This window comes from Ptychodera flava, chromosome 9, assembly GCF_041260155.1.
Source record: "Ptychodera flava strain L36383 chromosome 9, AS_Pfla_20210202, whole genome shotgun sequence".
Lineage (NCBI taxonomy): Eukaryota > Metazoa > Hemichordata > Enteropneusta > Ptychoderidae > Ptychodera > Ptychodera flava.
The window spans coordinates 8,380,257-8,406,789 of record NC_091936.1 but is presented as its reverse complement, the minus strand read 5'-3'; the positions used below and the strand labels follow the sequence as shown (position 1 = coordinate 8,406,789).

Genomic DNA, 26,533 nt, shown 5'->3' with positions numbered 1-26,533 from the left:
ATGACGACAAAAATTGCCAGGAGTCGTCGAAGAGTAACGAAGCCATCGTCATCAGAGGCAGCTCAACCGATTGAATCGGAACTGACACGAATGGAGAAACTTGCAAAGGATGAATTTGGTCTGTCTGAAGATACCATCGCATGCCTTGTTCGGAATGGCTTCACTACCTTCCGAACTTTGAGAGCGATACAAGAACAAGATCTTCGTGACTTGGACATTTTGCCTGGACAGCGCTGTCTAGTACGTGAGGCGGTTACTTCCTTACAGACTTCCGATGAGGCGAGCACCTCTAGAACCAGGAAGATGGAGAAAACGGGTCATCCACCAACAGTCGGTTCGACCGCAGCTCAGCCCGCCAAAACTTCAGCCATCGATGACAAATTTGGCGCGTCGGCCAACCGTGTCGACGTTGAGAACATGAACCTCAGCAAAAGGGAGAAAGGTCAGAATCAGTCACAAAGTGATGTGAGTAAAAATTAGTCACAAAGTGATTAATAAAAAAACAACAACCTGGGGAGCTTCAAGGTGTAGCTGAACGCTTGCCATGCCGTGATGCAAGTCCCGTATATGATCGTTGAGCAGCCCAATGAGTTCATGTTCAAAGAAAAGACCTGACTGTGAAATTAGTGTTTTCAAAGGGCCAACAAAAAGCAGATACTGTTCAAAGTCCAGCGGGACCTCTCAAGAATGCAACCCGACAGATTCTAAATGGTCATCCGTAAACACTTTCCAAATAACATGCGACGTAATGACCAACTGTATTGTGTTACCAACAAGTTCAACATAGACTCGATCGATTCTCGAATGTTTTGCATCTGTAGTGCCATTGTCTGTACAGAACTGATTGACGTGACGTTTTGTGATGATGATCGAAATACAATGTTGCATAAAGTGCTGCGGTCTGCTAAAATCTAAAATGTTGCAATATCATGATAAATGTCACTTGCAAGCAGGTGCATATGTTCTAATTTTGTCCTGCATTGAACCACATTCAGGCAATACAATGCAATACATGCAGTGCGGCAAGTACGTCGTGTCATGGGGCAGCATTTCTCAATGCGTATTAGTTTACACAGTCATGATTTTTTTTGCATATTTCAGAACAATTTGCGTAAAATGCGCAGGATTTTGCGTTAACGGAAACACCGGCCTGCCTCAATGAAGGCTGAGTTTCCGATGCATGGCTGCTCAATGTTTTGAGACTGCTCTGTTTCTGACTGATGCGTTTCCGATGTGGATGGCAGCGGCGTGCATTGGTTTTCAGTTTCCGAGGAATCAGTAATATAAATGATATGCAAACTGCTCATTTTAGGTATACGGTCTTTTCGGACAAATGTCTTTCTTTCATAGCTTTAGAACCAAAGCAAGTAAGGTAGATGACTAAAAGCCTTGACAACCGTTACCACTAATGAATACAATAAGCTATATTTCCTAGATTTACACTTGACATCAACGTCACAGCAGTTAGTCGATTAACAATGCCTAATAGTCTACCTCAAGCTATGGGTCTTATCAGCGGATTATATGAGTTGGTCAACATGTCTTCATTGGAAATGTCACAGATATCGAGTTATGTGAGAGGTTCTGTATCGACCTAGGTACGTTCCACAGAGTACCGATACAGAACCTCCAACATACCTGAGATATCATCAAAGGATCGTCTGAAACTCGTACTTTTCCTTGTGACTAGAGTTACAGAGCTATGGCCAGTAGATGGTAAAAATGCACGTTTCACATTGTTGAAGCTATCGTGCTATGGGGAGTTGTATGCCATTGTACATTATAGAACCCAAACGTGTAAGGCAAACGTGCATGACTAAACACTGTAAAAGTCTGCACGTTAGACATTTTAGACACGTTAGGTCCGTACACGTTGGGTTTGCACCATACACGATAGGTTTGCACGATTGGCATGATAGAAATTGGAGTCATGTGGAGAACCTAAAATGACGTACACGTTAGACATTTTAGACACGTTAGGTCCGTACACGTTAGGTTTGCACGATACACGATAGGTTTGCACGATTGGCATGATAGAAATTGGAGTCATGTGGAGAACCTAAAATGACGTACACGTTAGACATTTTAGACACGTTAGGTCCGTACACGTTAGGTTTGCACGATACACGATAGGTTTGCACGATTGGCATGATAGATTTTGACTCATGTGGAGAACCTAAAATGACATGCACGTTAGACATTTTAGACATGTTAGGTCCGTACACGTTAGGTTTGCACGATACACGATAGGTTTGCACGATTGGCATGATAGATTTTGACTCATGATGAAAACCTAAAATGACATGCACGTTAGACATTTTAGACACGTTAGGTCCGTACACGTTAGGTTTGCACCATACACGATAGGTTTGCACGATTGGCATGATAGATTTTGACTCATGATGAAAACCTAAAATGACATGCACGTTAGACATTTTAGACACGTTAGGTCCGTACACGTTAGGTCTGCACGATACAAGATAGGTTTGCACGATTGGCATGATAGAGTTAGACCTTACCGTGTTTGTAGGCCATCACGTGAATCTTGAGACATATCGTATAACGTGCCGACCTAAGATTTACGGAGCTAACGTGTCTAAAATGTCTAACGTGTATGTCATTTTAGGTTGTCCACGAGTCAAAGTCTATCATGCCAATCGTGCAAACTTATCGTGTATCGTACATATACCTAAGGAGTACGTATCTAACGTGTCTAAAATGTCTAACGTGTATGTCATTTTAGGGTCTCCAGATAAGTTGAATGGTACAGTCATGATATACACGTTAGACATTTTAGACACGTTAGGTCCGTACACGTTAGGTTTGCACCATACACGATAGGTTTGCACGATTGGCATGATAGATTTTGACTCATGATGAAAACCTAAAATGACATGCACGTTAGACATTTTAGACACGTTAGGTCCGTACACATTAGGTTTGCACGATACACGATAGGTTTGCACGATTGGCATGATAGATTTTGACTCATGATGAAAACCTAAAATGACATAGGCCTATACACATTAGACATTTTAGACACGTTAGGTCCGTACACGTTAGGTTTGCACGATACACGATAGGTTTGCACGATTGGCATGATAGATTTTGACTCATGATGAAAACCTAAAATGACATACACGTTAGGTCCGTACACGTTAGGTCTGCACGATACAAGATAGGTTTGCACGATTGGCATGATAGAGTTTGAGACATATCGTATAACGTGCCGACCTAAGATTTACGGAGCTAACGTGTCTAAAATGTCTAACGTGTATGTCATTTTAGGTTGTTTACGAGTCAAAGTCTATCATGCCAATTGTGCAAACTTATCGTGTATCGTACATATACCTAACAAGTACGTATGTAACGTGTCTAAAATGTCTAACGTGTATGTCATTTTAGGGTCTCCAGATAAGTTGAATGGTACAGTCATGATATACACGTTAGACATTTTAGACACGTTAGGTCCGTACACGTTAGGTTTGCACCATACACGATAGGTTTGCACGATTGGCATGATAGAAATTGTAGTCATGTGGAGAACCTAAAATGACGTACACGTTAGACATTTTAGACACGTTAGGTCCGTACACGTTAGGTTTGCACGATTGGCATGATAGATTTTGACTCATGTTGAAAACCTAAAATGACATGCACGTTAGACATTTTAGACACGTTAGGTCCGTACACGTTAGGTTTGCACGATACACGATAGGTTTGCACGATTGGCATGATAGATTTTGACTCATGTGGAGAACCTAAAATGACATGCACGTTAGACATTTTAGACACGTTAGGTCCGTACACGTTAGGTTTGCACGATACACGATAGGTTTGCACGATTGGCATGATAGATTTTGACTCATGATGAAAACCTAAAATGACATGCACGTTAGACATTTTAGACACGTTAGGTCCGTACACGTTAGGTCTGCACGATACAAGATAGGTTTGCACGATTGGCATGATAGAGTTAGACCTTACCGTGTTTGTAGGCCATCACGTGAATCTTGAGACATATCGTATAACGTGCCGACCTAAGATTTACGGAGCTAACGTGTCTAAAATGTCTAACGTGTATGTCATTTTAGGTTGTCCACGAGTCAAAGTCTATCATGCCAATCGTGCAAACTTATCGTGTATCGTACATATACCTAAGGAGTACGTATCTAACGTGTCTAAAATGTCTAACGTGTATGTCATTTTAGGGTCTCCAGATAAGTTGAATGGTACAGTCATGATATACACGTTAGACATTTTAGACACGTTAGGTCCGTACACGTTAGGTTTGCACCATACACGATAGGTTTGCACGATTGGCATGATAGATTTTGACTCATGATGAAAACCTAAAATGACATGCACGTTAGACATTTTAGACACGTTAGGTCCGTACACATTAGGTTTGCACGATACACGATAGGTTTGCACGATTGGCATGATAGATTTTGACTCATGATGAAAACCTAAAATGACATAGGCCTATACACATTAGACATTTTAGACACGTTAGGTCCCTACACGTTAGGTTTGCACGATACACGATAGGTTTGCACGATTGGCATGATAGATTTTGACTCATGATGAAAACCTAAAATGACATACACGTTAGACATTTTAGACACGTTAGGTCCGTACACGTTAGGTCTGCACGATACAAGATAGGTTTGCACGATTGGCATGATAGAGTTTGAGACATATCGTATAACGTGCCGACCTAAGATTTACGGAGCTAACGTGTCTAAAATGTCTAACGTGTATGTCATTTTAGGTTGTTTACGAGTCAAAGTCTATCATGCCAATCGTGCAAACTTATCGTGTATCGTACATATACCTAACGAGTACGTATGTAACGTGTCTAAAATGTCTAACGTGTATGTCATTTTAGGGTCTCCAGATAAGTTGAATGGTACAGTCATGATATACACGTTAGACATTTTAGACACGTTAGGTCCGTACACGTTAGGTTTGCACCATACACGATAGGTTTGCACGATTGGCATGATAGATTTTGACTCATGATGAAAACCTAAAATGACATGCACGTTAGACATTTTAGACACGTTAGGTCCGTACACGTTAGGCGTGCACGATACACGATAGGTTTGCACGATTGGCTTTTTTGGTCACGTTAGTTCCGACCTAACATGTCAAACATGCACTACTAAAATGTAAAAATGTCTAAAATGAAAAAATCCCGACTTCTGGCCATGGATGGAGCTACAACACAAGAAATATTCTAAATAATCGATAAAGACTTTAATTGATTTAGTAATTCTCTCAGTTGTCAGGTTCAGCGTTATATCAAACACGGTCCCTCCAAAGGTTGAGCGGATTATTGTCTTACCATACTCTCTCCATCCGGAAACGCCACTGGTTTCTCTGTGACACAGCTTGATATGGATAAACATCAAGTAACATCCAAGTTGACGTTATGCATGTGATTTGCGTGTGATTTTAACTCCTTAAATTACAATATTTTAACGTTTTCCGTAATGTTGGTATATAATGTTGCAAATTTGCAGGCCATTTTACCAATTTATTCAAGTTAAGCCACAATAGCTGCGAATTTTATACATAATTTTTCATGATTTTATTGTCAAACCAAAGTTGGTTCGTGTAAATGTTTTAACTGAGGGACATGTATAGAAGTATCAGTGCTTGCTGATTTGCTACGCGTTTTAACAGGTATAATAATAAAAGGGTGTCGGACTCATAAGTTGGCACACTAGAAAAAAGTATAAAAAATGCAATATTTCTTGCACATACACGTCATGATTATTCAAGAAACATGCATACTATGAGGTTATTACGAAAATACCAAAAAGGCTGCACGAGGACATTGGCGCAGCGCATCGTCCAACGCGAAGCGGAGGGCAATGCGGCGCAATATATCCGAGTCCATCCTTTGCGGTGTTTTCGTAATAACTTTATTATCATACACCTTATATTCGTGACTGGGGCATCAAATTGTCCGTTTTCGTGCAATGACCGTTTTCTTGCAATGTCAAAAATTTTTCCTTCGATTTATAGCGTAAGTGTGGAACGCTATCTTGGACGCGCTTCTGCAAGTTCAAGATAGTGTGTGTGCACTACACACGTACGTACAGAGTCAGCGCGAGACATGTTCTGGCACTCGTCCAACGAGTCCCTTGAAACCGTTCAACAGCGAAAGCACAGATACAGCCGCAGGGGATGGGGTGCCTTGAAACCGTACGTGTTACGGAACGGACGTTCCATACGGCTTTTTAACTCATGCAAAATCATAGCGTTTTCGACGGTACATGTATAATAATGCCATATACTTGAATGCACAACACACGATGGCCAACATTTTCTTGGCACAATGTAATCTTATTTTTTCTTTCTCATGATTAGTTTTGAAAACGGCGGGAAATCTACATTGATTTTAAAATGTTTGAATTTACTTGCCACTTTCAGCACTTATGACAGTGTTATTCACTTGTTCAGTCCTTAATCGGGTAATAAATTCGGTATACCAACCATATTACTCTATTAAAAGAAAACGGCGGAAATATCCGCAAGTCACGTTTCACGTACGTTCATTACAATTTTGGCTCTTTAAGGCACAGCGGAAGTAATACAACTCGATTTTTCTGTTGCCAAAAAAAGGTACAATAATTACCTTCAGCGTATGAAGGTATTCAACGATAGGGCGAACGAAAAATAAAAGAGCGAACACCTAGAAGACATTAAAAAGTCTATAGTGCGATTGTTTAACTTAATAAAAACTTTTTTTTGCCTTTTATCACAGACAAATATAGACAGACTTGTAACGGGTATTGTTCAAGGCGTGAAGCGGTTAGGTACCCCATCCATGTTCGCCTCGCCTTAGGTTGCTCTCGCCTCTCTTTTCGAAGAGTGCCGACCATGCATCCTTCGGTAATTTGCGGACTTTCGCCAATGGTTAAGCGAAAGTTTGTTCGGCAAAGTTTGTGCTGTTGTTGTCGTGTGGTGCTTAGCGGAATTGGCGTGCTGACGAAAACGGGAGTGTTTTGAGCTTCAGGAAAGTGAGTTTTACCATTTCAAAATTCCTCTCATACTTTTTGAATATATAATGAGTGCGTCTGAACCAAATTTGAAAGTCTTTTATTGATACTGTCTAGTTATACAATATGGTTTACGGTCAGTCATACCGTCTTTTACACGTTCGTCAAGGAAGGACATGTTTATGAAACTGCTGGCGTGTTATGTTTTGATTGGCGTGAAGCAGTGTTTCTGCCCTGAGAGCTCACAAAGTAACTATGGTTGCTACTCGACTGGCAGCACGATGCCATCTCGTCGTATTTTTCGCATAATCTCGAGCAATTATCAACCACAAACAAAATCTCCAAAAAGTTTAACACCTTCGAAGCTCATTTTAATATGAAAGGCAATAGTCTACCGAGACGACCATGGAACAAAAGGCAAGCCAGTCCGACTATATTTGTCTGTGCTTTTATTCACATTGTTTTGAGTATTCTTCTTAGAGCATGTGGAATGATCAGATTGTTTCTGTTAACACTGACTGTTTATGCAATGCCTCTATAATTTTTGACAGTTTGTAAAATGTACACGCCAAGTCATCAATAACAATGGAATGAGAGGGCGAGATTTTGCTGGTTTCGGTCGCTGCCTTTGCTTTGCCCATATATCCGGAAAATAATATTTTGTTCTCTCTTGGCTTACCTGTGTGTACTTGACTACTGGCGCGGCGATAGACTTCGACATTGTAGCTCAACGGGTGCGACCTAGCTGTGAATATAACGGTGCTGTGGCGTATCGTGTTATAACGCATAATTGACCACAGAAAGCCTAACTATATATTGCCTATGGTCAACAAAGCCATTAATATATTCATGAATATTACAGTTTTCACTTTTGTGGCTGATCGTGTGAAAACAAAGACAGACAAAATAGTCCTTTACATTTTTTAGTCATTGGACTACGGGTAAATGTTTACGGCTAATTGTGTCAAAACAAAGGCGACTGGGGAAATTCCTTCACATTGTAGGCATTGAATTGCATATATCAAAGTTGATTGTGGTCCGGATGGACTTTACGTAATGCTACAATTTATTTGTTATTTGCAAGAATAAGGTTTTCTCGATCGGATATACCGCTGGCTGTTGCCCAATCCTCAGCATTTTGTTGGCCAATACAGTAAAACTTTCACAGGTGACTCAAAAGACCAAAATATACAGTACATCTCCCTTTCTACCGAAAATATAATTTTGATTTGAGTGGTACTTATATTTCGCCATGCCGATAACTTGGGTTTATATCAGAGCATGGCGCTATGATCGGAGGCTCTGAGGATGTCTTGAGCTCCTAACAGATTTGGCTCAGAGCGCCCCTGAAATTAGACTGGGTTCAAGTCGGTGAATTTTAAAGAATAAAACCATTTGTAATAGTTTCTCTTGTGTCCCTCCTATTTCTTATTCACCTATTTGCAATTTGGCAACCCAGGCCAGGTGTTCCCAGTGATAAAACGCGTGACCTTTGAGTCTGCGCAGTAATGAGTTAGTGTCTGTCGGATTCACCGATTTGGACTTCTTGCACAGTACTTGCTAGACGGACCGTGTACACAGTGACGTAAAGCACAGTCCCTCTACAGAAGGGGACCGTGCGTAAAGCCAATACAAACTGATTGACAGCCCTCCCCCGATTATTCTGGCTGAAAAGAAAACGCATATCGAGTACGAGTATGTTACACGCACAGAAAATATGGCATTAAGTTTGCACATCGACCGCGTTTTAAAACTGATCGGTTGACCATCGTAAATCATGGGACATTACCTGAAAAAAGTTGTCGAGAGTTATATTCAGTGAAAACATGTATTCGTCTGCGTACCAAGCAATCACTGACGTGCGAAGTCACCCCACATTGTTCTGATTTCATCGCTTCGGACAATATTGTACTGATTGAAATCTCCGCATATTGCTCTAATGAAGGAGCTTGGCTGCAAGTTGAATGAGAAACTCCCCTGTACAGCGTTTACCCCACTCAACAGAAAACAGAACACAAATCATTCTGTTCACCCCACTCAAACATTCACAAAGACTTGAACCAAGTGTAGAACTGATCTTGTAGCCCCGAGTTCTAGAATTCTTAGGGACTGGACACAAATTACAGGGGGGGGTGGGCCGGTGTTTTTTGGGGGTGGGTCGCCATTTTTCGCGCAAGCATTTTTGAAGGGTCATAAAATTTTGTGCAAGCCTATGGGGGAGGGTCACCTTTTTTTATGCATGAAAGCTGAAATTGCATGTGCACGTTTTGGAATACTGAAAAAAAAAAAAAAAAACTCCTGGCACTTTCATTTTCTGCCATTACCATTTTCGGCGCGCCCTTCGGGCGCAAATTTCAGGTATAATAAACAATGTGTTGATGATCCAAGCAGCCACATTGATTTAAGTTATGATTTCTACTTATTCAACACTATTGTGCATAACTGTCCCCTATAATGACTCTTTCAATAACAATTTGGGAGATTACTTATTTGACATCATTCTCCCATTGACAATACATTGGGTATAGGTCGGTGTCAAACGTTCATGTCGCTGTATGTACATTTTTAAATTTTTTGAGGACATTGACAGAATACAAACTGTTCAGAATAGTGCATAGTGTCATCAATAACAACTGGAAGCTTCAGGTCGAACAACTTTTGAATAACAATTTAGGATCAGATAACCTATGAGTTATTTGTAGTTTCCTCATAGCCTACAATGTGTAGTGAATCAACATTTTGGTGAAATTCCAAAATCAAATTTCTTGCACAACCATTGACTTGAAACCACTCTAGTCTAATCATGAATATTAATACTAATAATTAGGTGTACATTAATGCACAGGTTTACCAAGTTTTGTATTGGAAAAAATTATTCATAGTTTCATCATAGACTGCCATGTATAGTGAATGGACATTTCAGTGAAATTCCAAAATCAAATTTCTTGCACACCCATTGACTTGAAACTACTCTAGTCTAATCATGAACATTAATACCAATAATCAAGTGTACATAAATGCACAGATTTTCCTATTTTTTTATTGGAAAAAAATTATTCATAGTTTCATCATAGACTGCCATGTATAGTGAATCGACACTTAAGTGATATGCCAAAATCAAATTTCTTGCACAACCATTGACTTGAAACCACTCTAGTCTATCATGAACATTCATACAATAATTCAGTGTACATAAATGCACAGATTTACCTATTTTTGTATTGGAAAAAATTATTCATAGGGTTTCACCATAGACTGCCATGTATAGTGAATCGACATTTAAGTGATATGCCAAAATCAAATTTCTTGCACAACCATTGACTTGAAACCACTCTAGTCTATCATGAACATTCATACCAATAATTCAGTGTACATAAATGCACAGATTTACCTATTTTTGTATTGGAAAAAAATTATTCATAGGGTTTCACCATAGACTGCCATGTATAGTGAATCAACATTTCGGTGAAATTCCAAAATCAAATTTCTTACACACACATGGACTTGTAACCACTCTCGTCTAATCAAGAACATCAATATCAATAATCAAGCATACATAAATACACAGATTGCCAAGTTTTGTATTTAAAAAAAATTATTCATAGTTTCTTCATAGACTACAATGTATAATGGATCCACATTTCATGCGAAATTCCAAAAACAAAGTTATTGTACAATGCGAAATTCCAAAAACAAAGTTATTGTACACAGATGCACGTGTTACCACCCTCTTCTAATCAAGCACAATTATGTCAATTATTCAGGGTCATATATACACAAATAGTGCATATTTTTAATTCTGAAAATTTTTTTTTACAGTTTGTCATAGACTCCCATGTATAGTGGATCAACATTTATGCGAAATTCAACATTTTATGCGAAATTCCAAAACAAAGTTATTGTACACAGATGCACATTTTACCACCCTCTTCTAATCAAGCACAATTATGTCAATTATTGAGGGTCCATATATGCACAAATAGTGCAAATTTTTAATTCTGAAAATTTTTTGACAGTGTTGTCATAGACTCCCATGTATAGTTTTGTCATAGACTCCCATGTATAGTGGATCAACATTTTGACAGAAATTCCAAAATCAAATATCTTGTTCACATGTGCACTTGTAAACAACCCAAGCTAATCAAGTATATCTATATCAGTTATTAAACATCTGTATATGAACAGATATAGCTAGTTTTATACTGGAAAATACACGTTCGTAGTTTTCTTATAGTCGACTACATGTATAGTGAATCAACATTATCGATAAAATCTAAAAATTACATTTTTTGTACAGGCATGCACTTTTTACCTGCCACTTCAAGCAAAGTACATTTACGTGAATTATCACACACATATGATTTGATATTTCTTGGACAACGCGTTATATCGGCCACATTTTGCCTTCCTTTCGGGAGGGCGACTTAAAAGTATAGCAAGTCAGAAGGGGGTCTTTAACACATTGCGGGTTTTTTGGGGGGTATTGAGTAACAGGGGAGGGTCACTTATTTTCATGCACGGATAAGGGGGAGGGTCACTAATTTTTGTGCATGAACTTTTGAAGGGTCACTATTTTTACGCAGCGGTTTTTCGAAAAACACCGACCCACCCCCCCTGTAATTTATGTCCAGTCCCTAAACAGCTGAGACACGATGTCATGTTTCGATCGTATTGTCTTCACTCGTCCGGTTGTTGGATTTGCCTTTTTAGGGCGGAATTGGTCCAAAGAAACTAAGAATTGTTCTGCCTCGGTGTTTTGATTTATTCACGGAAGCGATTTTCCTTTCCAGAGAGTACTGTGAGGCATTGAATTTAACAGAGACGCTGACTGGCTGACTTGAATCTAGCCAACCTAGTTCGCGATTATGCAAATAAAAAATCACTGAAGGTTGCTATGGAAGCAATACGTCTCATGTTCTCACGAGCAGCATGCACGCATGAGCAGCGTGGAATGTATACTTCCACGTTTGGCCTTTCGCGTATAGTACGTAAATAAGTGTATTTTTTTACCGAAAGTTTAGTGGGACTGATGGCGCACTGCGCCTTGCGGACCCGATGATTGATTTTTTTGGGGTCTTCAATTTTATTTTTGCGGCAATGGCGCAAGGCCGCGGCCTCGGCAGAACACTGGAAAGGTGAACATTTTTTGATGTGAAAAGAGGTACAGAGAGTGATGTTCTCTCAGGTTTGTGATATGTCAGAGAGTGACTGGAATTTTGATGGATTGATCGTTTATTTTGAAATATTTCAGAGCATAAAGCATATACGTGCATTTCTAAGAGTTCATGTACCGGTACATGTACATAAATCTTCATTGACCAATTATGTTGTTACAAGCAAAAGTTGGTTTCAGCAAGATAGCTTAATAATTCCAATTATCATGAGCAGTTGAATGTAGAAAATAGCCTATGACTCAACTCTTTCAGCCTATCTATGGAGCGTTACTAGAGAATGACCCCCAGTTAGATGTCTTTGCGGTCATCTCTATTTCAACAATTGAATTCCCTCTAGGCATACATGTATCTTTTGAGATAATGCCCTCAAGGTGGATGTGAGATGCCATGATGGTTCAAACTTGTTTTGTTCTGTAGTAAGGTGAATTTTTCGCAAGTTGCCGTATTCGGTAATTACAAAATTTTGTAATCTGGTCGTAAGACATTAATTTGCACCCAAGACTGGTGATAGTAATATATCTCAAGGCTTACATGTCAGATATATTTCGGTGTCAGTTTTCTGTTGTTTATCCTGTACAAACAATCCAGTCATTAGGTTCCTTCTTGTTAATGATATGAAAACTTTAGTGTGAGAAAGAAAAACATGCATATCAGGCACCGAAGTGGCAAGGCTTGCCTGTAACTTAGCGCTGTAGGTAAAACTGTTACCGCATGTCAATAATTGTTTACATTTGAACATGAATTTTTGTAGTAAAGTAAAAAAAAAGGAATCTGACACAAACATAACAGCCTGAAGGCAACTCTTCCGTTCTATTTTGAATGCAGGTTTTATAAACAAAATAATATTGGTGTAATGCTCTTGTACACATGAATTGAGATGACAGATATGTTGAATAATTACAGTATTATCTGGGAACTGACAGAGAAGTACATTTGTAGGTGAAGGTCATTTTTGCAAAGGAAAGATATATCAAAGACAATATCAAAGATATCAAATGGTTGACCCTGGTAAGGTTGTGATATCTTGTGTGTGTGACGAGTTTCTTGGTTTTCACACTGAAAACTAATTGGTCAAGTTCCTGTCATCTGATGCTAGTCCATGGAGTCTGGAAGAATTTATGCGCATCAGTTTTGGCAGCACCAGTGTATCAAACAGACATGATTTGTGCATCCGTCTTGATTTCAACGCTTAATTGGCAGAGTATCCCATCTCCACATGGAGTTTTTCAGTCCATTGCTCCCAAGTACTGCATGTACATGTGTATGTGTGTGAAATCCTGAGATCAATGGTCAAAGGTGGCCTTGTCATGATGGCATAATGGGAAACTATTTCCAAGAAGTGAAGTTGCCTAATTGTTAAAATTGCTGGAAATTTTGTGAGAGTATGATTTTAGATAGGTACTGTAATGGCTCAATTAACTGGCAATTTTTAGGATACATGTACCGGTATATCCTGGCAGCTTACATGTAAGTATTTCTTGTGGGTGGTATTCTGTAAAAAATAGCCATGTGTTGGCTTTTCCAATATCATGCACACTTGTGTGTGTTTGTTGTGATGGTATCAGCCAGACCAACCAGTTCAGTACTGGTAAAATTCTTAAAACAACATCCACCAATGCAAATTGTGAAGAAGTTTTAAAGGGGTAGGTATTCTATCAGCTGTACAATATTACATGTAACAATCTGTGCACCACTTTTACAGGAGAATAATAATATGGACTAAAATTATATAAGCAGTCAATGTCAACAACTATTAAATATGAGAACCTGGGATTAGGGACTGCCACTGAAGATGTCCATGGGTTTGGAAGAGAACATTTACATGTAGTTCATGTATTGTATTTTGATTTTCATACTTTTCCTAAGGACAGGTCAAAATTGCATACATGAATGTTATACTAGGCTACTTGTCACACTCTGCCCTCAGTGTTACCATCATTTAGCAAAGAGTAAGAAGACAAACACAAGCACATTACTCTTAAAAGCTACAAATACATGTATGGTCATATTTTGTTCCAAATTGAAAATGCTGCCACTACCAGTGCCAGTATAAATTGGATACGTCACTGTCATCCTGTAGAAGGGATGAAGACAAGATGTTGTCAAAGTGCCATTCATGCAGTCAGAGAGACATTTTTAATTCATAGCTTACGAATAGATTATTAGTGACATTTCTGTATGGAGAGAGAGAGAGAGAGAGAGAGAGAGAGAACGTGTAATTTGTTGTTGTCTTGGCAACAGAAGGATGAAAGCTATTGATTCAGAGCCCTGCCATCAGTGTGTGAAGCCTTGAATCTGTAAAACCTGTGAAGAGTCAAAGACACCATGTGTGAAGAATCAGATTATCAATTTATCTTTTAATGAGTCTCTGGAAGTAAAGTTGTATAATCATCAAAATAAGGCCTTTCAATTTTATCTGATGAATAAAACGCAAATGTACTAATGACCATCTTGCGTCCATAGATTGTCAATCAAATGTTTTTTGCCAAAGTTAATTTCAACACCTATTCACATGCTGTAAAATTGTGAAAATAAAAAAAAAAGTGTGAATTTTGTGCAAATTTTGAGATGATTGTCGAAGAGGAGAATCAGAAATGTTGTGTAACTTGTATTACTTTCGGACACCCAGCTGCAGTCTCCAGGGTGTCCGAAGTGCCATGGCATTGTCTGGCTGTTAGCTACTATGACCATAGTCTGAAACAGCTTTTGGGGTGGATATCTGACAGGCATCTGGCGTCAGTCTGCAAGTATGTCCATTTGTGAAGATGTCCGTCCACTCAAATTTAATTAACTGTGATTAAGTTACTTGACCATTTTTAAGTTGGGCTACCAAATTTTGACTGTTGATTCCAAAATTGAAAACTGGTTGTCAAAGTGAACTATTGCCTAAACATTGAAAGTTCAAACTCTTTGCAAACACAACAGCACAAGTAAATATAGGAATAATACCTCTTTTTGCTTGCTAGATGGGACCAACACTGTGCCCTTGGTGGTATTTTTTGAAATGACTGGGAGAATTTCTGTAGTTTACTCCTTCAATTTATTCTGTTTTTATGTTTACATGCCAACAGACTTGGAGCAAGTCTAGACTTTTCAGAAAATGTTTCATTTTCAAATGATTTAAGGTGGCCTCAGTTTCTGTAGGGAAAGTCATAATGCTCAATGTTGCAAATGGAACTGTGCTAGCAATTTTCATTTACTATGAAAAGATTGAAAGACAAAAGAACATTTATGTTTCTCTGTGATGCATGATGTTTGCTGTCGTGCACACAGCCTGCACATGGAGCCAGCATCCTAGGTCTACATTTTTGCTTTTGAATGGTCTAAAGATTTATTTGACAGCAAATGTCAGCAGGTTAAAAAAATCATTTGTAGGATGATAGTCTGTCAAGTGATAGAACCATATTTGCTGGTATAGTTTGAATCATAACCGTGAGCAAGCTGCATTATAATATCTGGTACAAACAGTGAGACAAGGTTTTTGTAATGTTTAGCTTTGCAGCTAATGTTGAAAATGTGACGTCAGAGCCAAAGATGTTTGCAAGATGCAAAAGCTTTCCATCTGAATTGGAAATGAAAGAGACTTTTATAAAAGGAAAAAATTTGCATTTGAGAAATTTTTAGTCTAGGTAAAAATGATTATCTTTCTCAGAGCAAGGTTTTGAAGATCATTCCATTACATTTGACTACAGAGTACGGATGGCATCACAGGGTTCTCTACGAGGGGATATTGACCACCCCTCTGTTAGGAGCAACCAATTATGTGTGAATAAGCACACAAAATTTACATTTTCATGACAAAAGAATGTGAAAATTATGCATTTTAATATAAATTTGTCACCCCTCCATTTTTTTGAAGCCTTGGAGAATATTGCATTGCTTGTAAAATGATGAAATCTCTGCTGACATGTAAATCATAATACAGTATTTTGATCACTCAGACCTTTTGAAACTAGAAGGTTTGCGCGTAACCTAACCTGGTGAGCGTGAATAACAGGACAAAATGGCAAAAAATCATGCTAGTGACCTTATAATATTTCTTTCAGAAGTTTTTATGAATCAAAACAACCGAAATTATATTTTTGCACTGAAAAATCGACAGTTATTTTTATTTTGAAAGATCAGTAGAGAATAATTAACAATTGTAGCTCTGACATAATATCAGTAAGCTAGAGGGTCAAATCTCAGGTCTAACAAAATTCACCTTTTTTCGTCACTTTTTGCTGTTTAGTAAGAAAATTTGCGTGGTGACCCAACTTTTTTGCTTCTAAATCAAAGAACATTGTCTGTTAGATAGATATTGCTGTTCTTTTTAACATTTTGAAAATTATTTTGTGCATTTATATGAAGTTTATATTTTTTAAAAAGACTAATTTTACAGTTAAATGATAAATTTAGGGTCTAATATTTAATTTTTAAGACAAGACATCACAAATTTTAGTTGATTGTCCTAATTCAGCTGTCCTGGCAATGCAAAAATGTGGTATGCATACTGGGATCTGTTAATCGTTTGCGATAAAATAAAGATTCTGCTGGTAAGTGCAAATTTCGCAAAATGGGAGATTTAGTGGTTTTCTGTCAATTTTGGCATGTGTTTTTTCAAAAATTTTGCATGGGTACCCCATATTTTTTTCATATCTTTGCAATGTACACATAAAGATTATTTCAGAAAAGTCAACTTCAAGAATGTCCCAACATTTTTTGGAATGGTAGCGTACCTCCTTAACGTGTGAGAAGTCTGCAACAGATAGCTCTTTGGTTTGTGTCACTTCTTTAGAATAGGCAGACATAAGTCAATGTGATATACTTACCATGTTATGTAAATTCTTTCTCTTACTAGGTTGATGAAGACAAACCTCTCTTCCTGTCCCTGATCAGTGATTTGTTCCTGGCAGCACACTGGACAAGGCTGGCTACCCAATGCTAGAGGGCGCTATTGTCCACAGAGTTGAAGAAGCAGGACTTGTTGCCCACCCATCATGGAAACTCAAACTGATTCAGGTGAGATATACAACAGTTGAAAATCAGAAGATAGTAATCTTCTCAACTCTTGATTGGAGAATATCTATTCCTCAACATGATAGTCAGTAAATTTGTCATGATGAGATGAAAACGTAGCAGTTCCTTTTGTTTGGCACGCAGTGTTCATATTTAGGAAAAGTGCTAGAATGAAGCAATTAAGGTGTTAATGCACTGTGCATGTGTTCTGTTTTGTAAAAGCAATATAACATGGTCCTTGATTGATAGCTGCTCTTGAAAGTCATTTACACTCTTTGGTATCAATCATCAAACGCTCAACTTCATGTGAATATTGATACATATATCTCATGAATTCATCGGTGTGTTTCCTTTGAAACTTCATGAGTTGATAAGGAACTTAAAATCCCTCAAAGAGTTCGCCGCCTCAACCATGTAATAATATATATAGCTACAAACTCACCAGACAAAACGGTGCCAACAAATAAAACTTGCTGGGGCACACAACATGGGTGCGCCACATTTATTTTCGCTTACATAGAATGCACAGTGATCGCGGTAACGCTCAATGCTTTATTAGACTTCGTTGGTTTGTACATACACAATCTATGGTTTGCACATGGTACCAATGAGTGTTGTACGTGAAAATGTCATCGGAATTTGTGTTTAATGTTCACTTCCAATATTATGGTGCATGTTTGTATCAGGTAAACAATATCAATTCAAATTAAAGACTGGACACTTCCCGACCATCAGAAATCTCGTGTTCACGATCAACAAATGTCAACTTAGAGTCTACTTCTGCTATTTTTAACCACGCTGAAAGAAAATTTTACGTCTGGCAAGCAACTGCCGAAGGTCGCGTGCCTAAATATCATGCTCTGCACTGAGCTCAGTGCTCTGCACTGAGCTGTGCAGTCATGGCCGACAAAGAATGCTTTAAAATGTGTGAAATTGGAAACTAAGATTCTCATTTCCAAAGAGAAACAAGAATTGTAGTCGAACTTTCATTTTGAGAGTCAACATTGCGCTGGTTCATTTTGAAAGTCAACATCATGCTGGTTCATTTCTTCACGCCGACACAAATGTACATGCGCAACTTATCGTGACGATTATGAATGATGATGGTCCCAAATGAAACCACTTTCTTTCGCAAAGAAACGACAAGCACCGGGAGTAATGTTTGCCATGGCATTAGCAGTCGCTAGTTCAGTGAACCTGTTAGCAAAATCTTGATTAGATCTAAGCTCACTCTTTATATAGTTGAAACACGGCTCGCAAGCGTTGAACTGGATGGTAAATCAGTCGAACCCTTTCTCCTGCAATATTCGTTGGAATTTTGTTCAACATATCGATAGTGGTGGAAACTGCAATTGTCCATAATCACACAGTCACCGACGGCCAAACACGGATTTCCAAAATTATCCGTAACTTGAACAGCCTCATCGAAAAAGTTCAGTAACTCCAACCCGTTTGATGGTCCAACGATCACATCGGAATGATCGACACCCGTAGCACTGACAAGGAGGTTGATCGTGTATGTAGCGTTCGATGCATGCCGTTGTATTTCAACTGCCGGTGTTCCGATTTCTGCGTGTCCAAAACGACGATTGCCTGAAGTTCGGATCACCGAAGACTCATCAAACCAATGAATTTGATTTATATTGTAGTCAGAAACAGTTTCTATGAACTCCAGTGTATATTGTTCGATAGCTGGAGTCATTGATTCGGCGGCAAGACTTGATATTTTCTTTCGACTCATGCTCAGGTATTTGGTTATCGCTCGGTGGATTGTCGCCAGCGATGGCACGTTTTAATTATCAAGAAGTTTTCTTCTGATTTCGTGTAAGTAAATACTTGGCTGCCGCCTTTTGTAGAACTCGATATGTTGGAGAACATTGTCCATAACTCTGGTGCGTTCTCGCACTGGTCTATCACCGGCTGCGTTCAGGGAGCCTGTTCTCTCGTACTTACAGCAGATACTGTTCACAGTCAGCTACACAGTATCTATGTTTACATTAAACTTGTCGCCAGCGCGGCGGCGTCTGGAACTTCTTAGGAAGTTCCTTATCAACTCATGAAGTTTCAAAGGAAACACACTGATGAATTCATGAGATGTATCAATATTCACATGAAGTTGAGCGTTCGATGATAGATGAAAAAGAGTGTAACACATTGAGTGTTTGGTTGTCCGTGGACCAATATCCATTTAACCAGTTCACCCCTAATTCCCTGTAAACAGATCCACAATCACCATTGATAAAAATAAGTTTTGGCCAAACCAGGGTGATGATGATAGTGTTAAAGTATTAACTGGTTCATTGGGTCAGTTGAATTAAAAATTTACCGATCTCAGTAATTTTGGTAGTTCCAGAACTCAAGCCACTGGACTTGCCAACCTCTGAGTGTACACCACAGTTATTATACTTCAAGCCCTGCTATGTTACAAAAATCAAGCGTCACTCACATACATACAACTATACTCTTCCAATCTCTCCAGCTGTTTGAGACACAGCGTGTCTGTCATGGCATGATGACTCTGGGCCCCAATGGTGCCGACAAGACCTGCTGCATTCGCATGCTGATGAAGGCCACGACTGACTGTGGAGAACCACACAGGGAGATGAGAATGAACCACAAGGCCATTACTGCACCACAGATGTTCGGTAGATTGGATGTGGCCACCAACGACTGGACAGACAATACCTTCTCCATCCTCTGGAGAAAGACCTTGAGAGCCAAAACAGGTTGGTGAAATATCTACCAAAGAATGCTCATTTGCAGAGAAGTTTCATGAGGGCTGTTAAGATAATTTGTCCCTTCTATACAAGAACTCATCACAAGTATCCTTTTGAGTTTCAATGACCAATCAGATCTCTGTATTTGGGCCATCAATAACTGGTATGATATAATTTGCTATTTATCACCCAAAGGTAAAAGTTGTCACTGCACACTTGAGATGTATAAGGACCTATATTTTTTTTACTCCATTAGTCACTCTTAGGTATTTCCACATAATATTTGTCAGTTCCTAATGACCTAAAATGAATTATCATACATGTAAGCCCTGTGCTGGAAAGATGTCAGACTTTCATATTTTGACAATATGATGAAGCTTGCAAACAAAGAATGTGGTATCATTTCACTCACACCGGTTGATAACTTTTAATCAGTATTCCATTAATGGCGTAAGTGTATGTTTGGTATTCCACTTTTTTCTGGCTGGTTCTTGATGGCCCAGTGGACGCCATTTGGATTGAGAACCTGAACAGTGTGTTGGATGACAACAAGACCCTCACCACTTTTTGAAAATGAACGGATGAATGATATCCCTCTTGCACTTAGTCAGTGATATCAGTATGTCAATATCACACGAGTCTAGAAGTGAGCGCTTCCAATTCTCTAGTTTGTTTCATGATACTCTTGTCATGTCACCATGCTGGTGTGTTCTCATGATGAAATTTCTCTTTCTTTGACAAAAAATTACAGGTGAACACATCTGGCTGGTTCTTGATGGCCCAGTAGACGCCATTTGGATTGAGAACCTGAACAGTGTGTTGGATGACAAGCTCACCCTTGCCAACGGTGATCGTATTCCCATGGCACCAAATTGTAAATTTAAATAATCTTTGAAGTGCACAACATTGACAATGCCTTACCAGCCACTGTGTCACGAAATGGTATGGTCTACATGAGCTCCACTGGTCTTGGTTGGAAACCAATTTTACAGGTGAGAAGCCATGTTGCCTCTTGGTATATAATTCAATTGTCTACTTTCCTTTTATTCATGGGAAACTCAGTTGACTTTATTTGGTGAGCATACTAGATTCCAAACACAGGGTCCATACGCTCCTGAAAGTCTTTTGAGTTTTTAAACCTCCAGGAAAGTCTTGGAAAAGTTCCTGAAAATGAAATTGAGTCCTGGAAAGTCCTGGAAAATTGATAATCCCCCACAATTTTCAAAAATGACTAAATGACTAGATAATCAGTCATGATGTTGACAAAATGGTGATATAAAAATGATATATTGTAAAAATTATTTCTGAAAACTTTTATGTTAAGACCCAAAAAGCCCTTGACAGAAAAAGTCCTTGAAAGTCTTGGATTTTTTTGCTGACTTTAAGTGTATGGACCTTGTAAACATGCTATTGCATGACAATCATGAATACTGACAATGCTTATGCATCATTGGTTGCTTCTGTTTCATAGTTTTTTCATTGTCACCACCACAGTATCAGAGGATTGACATTTCACAGTAACCATTGGAAATTTTACACTTTTATACCTTTTGATATTGTTTTGACAGGGTTTGCTGAACAGACGCTCTCCACAAGAATCTGCCATTTTGGAAGGTCTCTTTGATGGGTCATTTGCACTGATCTTCAGATATGCCACTCAGAATTTGGAATTCAAGATGGACATTCTTGAAGCCTTCGTCATTCAACAGGTAAGTCTAAGTTGACTTTGTGACAGAGCCAGATTGAACCTCAGATTTCCATAAAAAATGGCGCTAATGTTAGTCAGAATGACATGATTATAGAACAATAGGGAGACACCAACTGTGGGTGACGACGGGGTATTCTAGCTTGGGTATTATATATTCCCATCAATATCAATACAAGAGATACTGATTGAAGGTGTGAATTCAACGTAGTTACACTTGGCACACCTGAGAATAGTTCACAATGTGTGCAATAAAGGCAACTTGCAGTAATCTGAGATACGTACATATTGATGAATGGCGGCCATTTTAATTTCAAATATCAGAAAATGTTGAGTAATTTGTTTCGCTAGTTCAAAACTTTGCAAGGTGACCCCTGATTTTTATTGTTGATTTGGTAAGAGAATGGTTGAAAGTTTCATTCAAGAAAATTTGAGCAATAGTTTATGAGTTTTTTCACTTTCGAGGCGCACACTACCTTAATACAAGTCTAGAATAACAGTACGATGGAAAATATTACGGTCAGAAACACAAAGCACAAAACAGTCATACAAGTGAGGTGAAGAAGTGCAGATCTCAAAGGCCAGAAAATCAAAAGATTTTCTCATTTTTGACAAATACACATTATGTTCTTCTATGTAATTGATGTGTTTAGTGTTTGACATCCCAATGAGAGGAAAATGTGAATAGCCATCATTGTGTGTAGTGAGAAATGGTAGTTCAGTGACTTTTCATGGGATCTGTGCATGCTAAAGACTACTTTGCAAAAAATTACAAAACTATTCAGATTCTAAGTATTCACTTTCTTGTACATTTCCACAGCATACCATTGAAAGCTATGTTGACAAACGTATGGGTAACACCTATGGTCCACCAATCATTAAGAAATGACAGCGTTCGTTGACGATATCACCATGCCAGTAATCAACGAATGGGGTGACCAGGTAAAGTGCCTCTTTAAAACACTTTCACCATCATGGTTTAATTAGCCCAAACCCAGTGTTATCAATTGTGATCAAGGACCTTCTTACAACGATGTGGGGTGAACTGCTTAATGTATTGTGATACCTATCAATCTAGAACACTGCTTTGTATGGCACAAGTGTCCTTAAAGGGACAAAGTCAGCCATTTTTCATGAACTTTGATTGATGCATGATACTACTTATATTGTTTGACATGTTGAAAGATACTGAATGAATGGGTGACCATGCATGTATTCGAACCCAGTTTTAGACATTAAATGAAACCATGGCAAAAATGAATTAATGGTCATGACCATTAATTCATGATCGCGATGGTTTCATGTATCGTGTCTAAAACTGAGGCCGAATATATGCATGATCACTCATTCATTCTGTATCTTTCAACACGTCAAACAATAAGTAGTATCTCATATCAAACAAAATGGCTGACTTTGTCTCTGTAGTAGAGATATGTTCTTGTTGGAAGGGTAAATTTTGATTCAACTTGTGACTATTGGCTGGAAAACCTTTGAGAAATGCCCTGAATACAAAGGTGTCTGTGTGGACAGGTTTTCTTTGCATTCAAGTGGATTCATCAAAATGTTGAGACAGAAACAGTTACTATATTCTGCTACCATATTATAATAAATTGATGGTGGATACACTCAACAGGGTTTCTAGTTCCAATCCTTGTGCTTGACATCAGATGATGCGGTAAATCATAGACACTTGAGAAAGTGACTGTCTATGGTCAAATTGACATACACCAAAAATTTGAGAATTTGATATCATCCTAGGGGGCCCAAAGGGTCAAAGGGTCACACACATGCAATGAGTGATCTGAGAAGGCCCTCTAAGACAGTTACCAGCGGCATCAAGAAATACTGGCAAAGGTGTCCTTTGTATATTTGTTGCTTCTGCACAAAAGTCATGAAAGGTATTATGTCCAATGGATTGTCATTTTTTAGTCCCATGGACACCGTCCGGGGGGACTTATAGGTTTGGTCATGTCCGTGCGTGTGTGCGTGCGTGTGTGCGTCCGTCCGTCCGTCCGTTCACGCAGATATCTCAGAGATGCCGGGAGTGATTTCATTCAAACTTGGTACAAGGATTTCTTCATATGTCATACAGATGCACGTCAATTTGTTTTTTGATACGATCCAATATGGCCGCCAGACGGCCATTAAATACGATTTTTTCACGTACAGAGCCATAACTCAGACATGTTTCAACCGATTTTATTCAAAGCTGGTACAAGGACATTGACCAATGTCATAGATATGCACATCAATTTGTTTTGGTGATACGATCCAATATGGCGCTAGGCGGCCATTTTGTTACGATTTTTTCATGTACAGAGCCATAATTCAGGCATATCTCAACCGATTTTATTCAAACTTTGTACAAGGACATTGACCTATGTCATACATATTCACGTCAATTTATTTTGTGATACTATTCAATATGGCCGCCAGGCGGCCATTTTATTACGATTTTTCATGTACAGAGCCATTACTCAGGTATGTTTCAACTGATTTTATTCAAAGTTGGTACAAGGACATTGACTAATGTCATAGATATGCACGTCAATTTTTCATGTGATACGATCTAATATGGCTGCCGTGTGGCCATTTTGTTACGATTTTTTCATGTACAGAACCATAACTCAGGCATATCACAACGGATTTATTCAAACTTGGTACAAGGACATTGACCTATGTCATACATATGCACATTGATTTGTTTTGTGATACGATCCAATATCAGGTGCAGCCAACGAACAATGCACTTTTAAAAAGGTCCTTACTATGATAAGATACATTGTGCATGACAAATAATGTGAACTGATTAAATTTAAGTCAAGAGGGTAATTAATTAGCTGTTCATAATTTGCCCTCCCACAGAAAATTTTCGACTTACTCTCCCACTCTCAAACTTCATTTTTACCCACTCCCCACTTATTTTTTCCTGTTTCCCCTTCCCACTGTGAATTTTTGAAGCTCCCTTGCCCTATCGCGAAAAAAAAAATTGCCAATTTCCCCTGCCCTGGAAACAATTCCCCTCAAAAAGTTTTTCGCCAAGCCCTGTCCCCAGGACAATCAACCGATATCCGCCCTGCCCTACAAAATAAACTAAAATTTGCTCCCCTGCCACCTAAAAACATGTCCCCTGCCCTAGCAAAATTAAAATTTCCCCTGCCCTCAAAAATTGCTCCTGGAATAGCTTTTTCGATGAATAGCTCCGTTGGCTGCACCTGCAATATGGCCGACATGTGGCCATTTTATTACAATTTTTTCATGTCCTGAACTACAACTCAGACATGTATTAAGCGAATTTATTCAAAAGTATTTTTATCACAGACCTAATGAAGAGGACTCTATCCCCTCTGAGGACCTGTAATCAAAGTACCCATTAACAAGTGGGGACTGTGTCATCAACGATGACTTGTTTTTAACTGGATAGTGTTTCAAAATAATGGAAGCTCAATAACTCTGTTATGTCTTCTAGATTACCAATGAGATTGTACATCTGATGATGGAGATGGGAGGATTTTACAACTTTTCAAGCCTGGTGACTTCACCATCATCGCCAGCATCCAGATGATGGCCGCCATGATCCAACTGGAAGGCGGTCACAGTGACATCCCTCGGCATCTGAAGAGACAGTTCACCATGTTCAACTGTACTTTGCTGTCCAATGCATCCATCGATAAGACCTTTAGTAAGTAGGAGACTTCAAGTCTACTTTGAAAATGTTCAGATGAACTTTGTGACCATAGACAAGATCTGAGTAGTAGTCTCTGTGATGTTAAATAGATTTTGCAATTTTGCATATCAAGGATGTGGTCTTCTGGAAACATCTAGCTAGTGACAGAAATGTAGGTCAAGATCACTGACAGACAGATCAAGGTCAGCGATAGACATGAAGGATTTTGCTGACTTTCTGTACAAGATAATTATCACTTTATTTTAGTATGTCCACTTTACAATATGCCATGAACAGAATATTTACCCACAATAGCAATTAATGAACTGAATTTTTGTAAAAGTTGAAAAATCTCACGAGTATATCAGATTCAAAAATAACATGTTAATACTTGTCAGTTAGTGTTGAAAGCCTTCAAACTTAGAATGAAGACTATTATACTTCACAACTGTTTAAGAGTTTTTTGTGATGTCTATTAATTCAGTGTATGATACTTTCTAATTATTGTACTTTAACATGTAACCTCCTTGCATATTTCCCAGAGGCCTTGGAATGTAATAAATGTGCACAGTGTGTGCAACGACGACAACAACAATTGTTTCGAATTATCTTTGGTATTCTTGTGATCCACAGATGTCATTGGCAATGGCCATTACTGTAATCAAAGAGGTTTCAAAGAAGAAGTCATTGAATTCATCACCAAACTTGTACACATCACACGTAGACTGGAGCAGCTTACCAACTTGAAGCTAAAATAAATTTTGTATTTGTTTGCTTGAATGTTTGTTTGTTTGTTTTTTTCACACACTCGAGGCTGGAGTATTTGCTCATTAAAATGTGCTTCTAGATCATTGTTTCTCAACAAGAGGGGGAGGGCAGATGACATTGGCAAATAGAAATAATTCTCTTGGGTTTTTGGTATTTCCCTTGCAGGGATGGTCTTCAATACTACTGCTATATTGTATGTAAAAAAGATACCTTTTTGACAGTATTGCCACGAAATTGATTCCTTGCTAAATATTTGCTGAAGTATTTTTATTAGTTCAGAGACCAGCTCTGGAACTGTTAGTTTTTGCTCACTTTCCTTCTTTTCTTTCTTTCTTTCTTTTTCTTTCTCTATTTCCGGTATTACTACCATAGAACATGCTATACACAAATTTTTCCTTCATTACCCAGAATGCATTGCAACACGCCTATGATGTCATCGCTCACTTTGGACGGGTTTTACGGGCATTTCTTGTTTATTTATTTATTTAATT

At 38.6% G+C, this 26,533-nt stretch overlaps 1 pseudogene; it reads left to right on the top strand.

Moving 5' to 3' along the window:
• Nucleotides 1-25,810, top strand: LOC139140029 (dynein axonemal heavy chain 5-like; annotated as a pseudogene).
• The last annotated feature ends 723 nt before the right edge of the window (nt 25,811-26,533 follow it).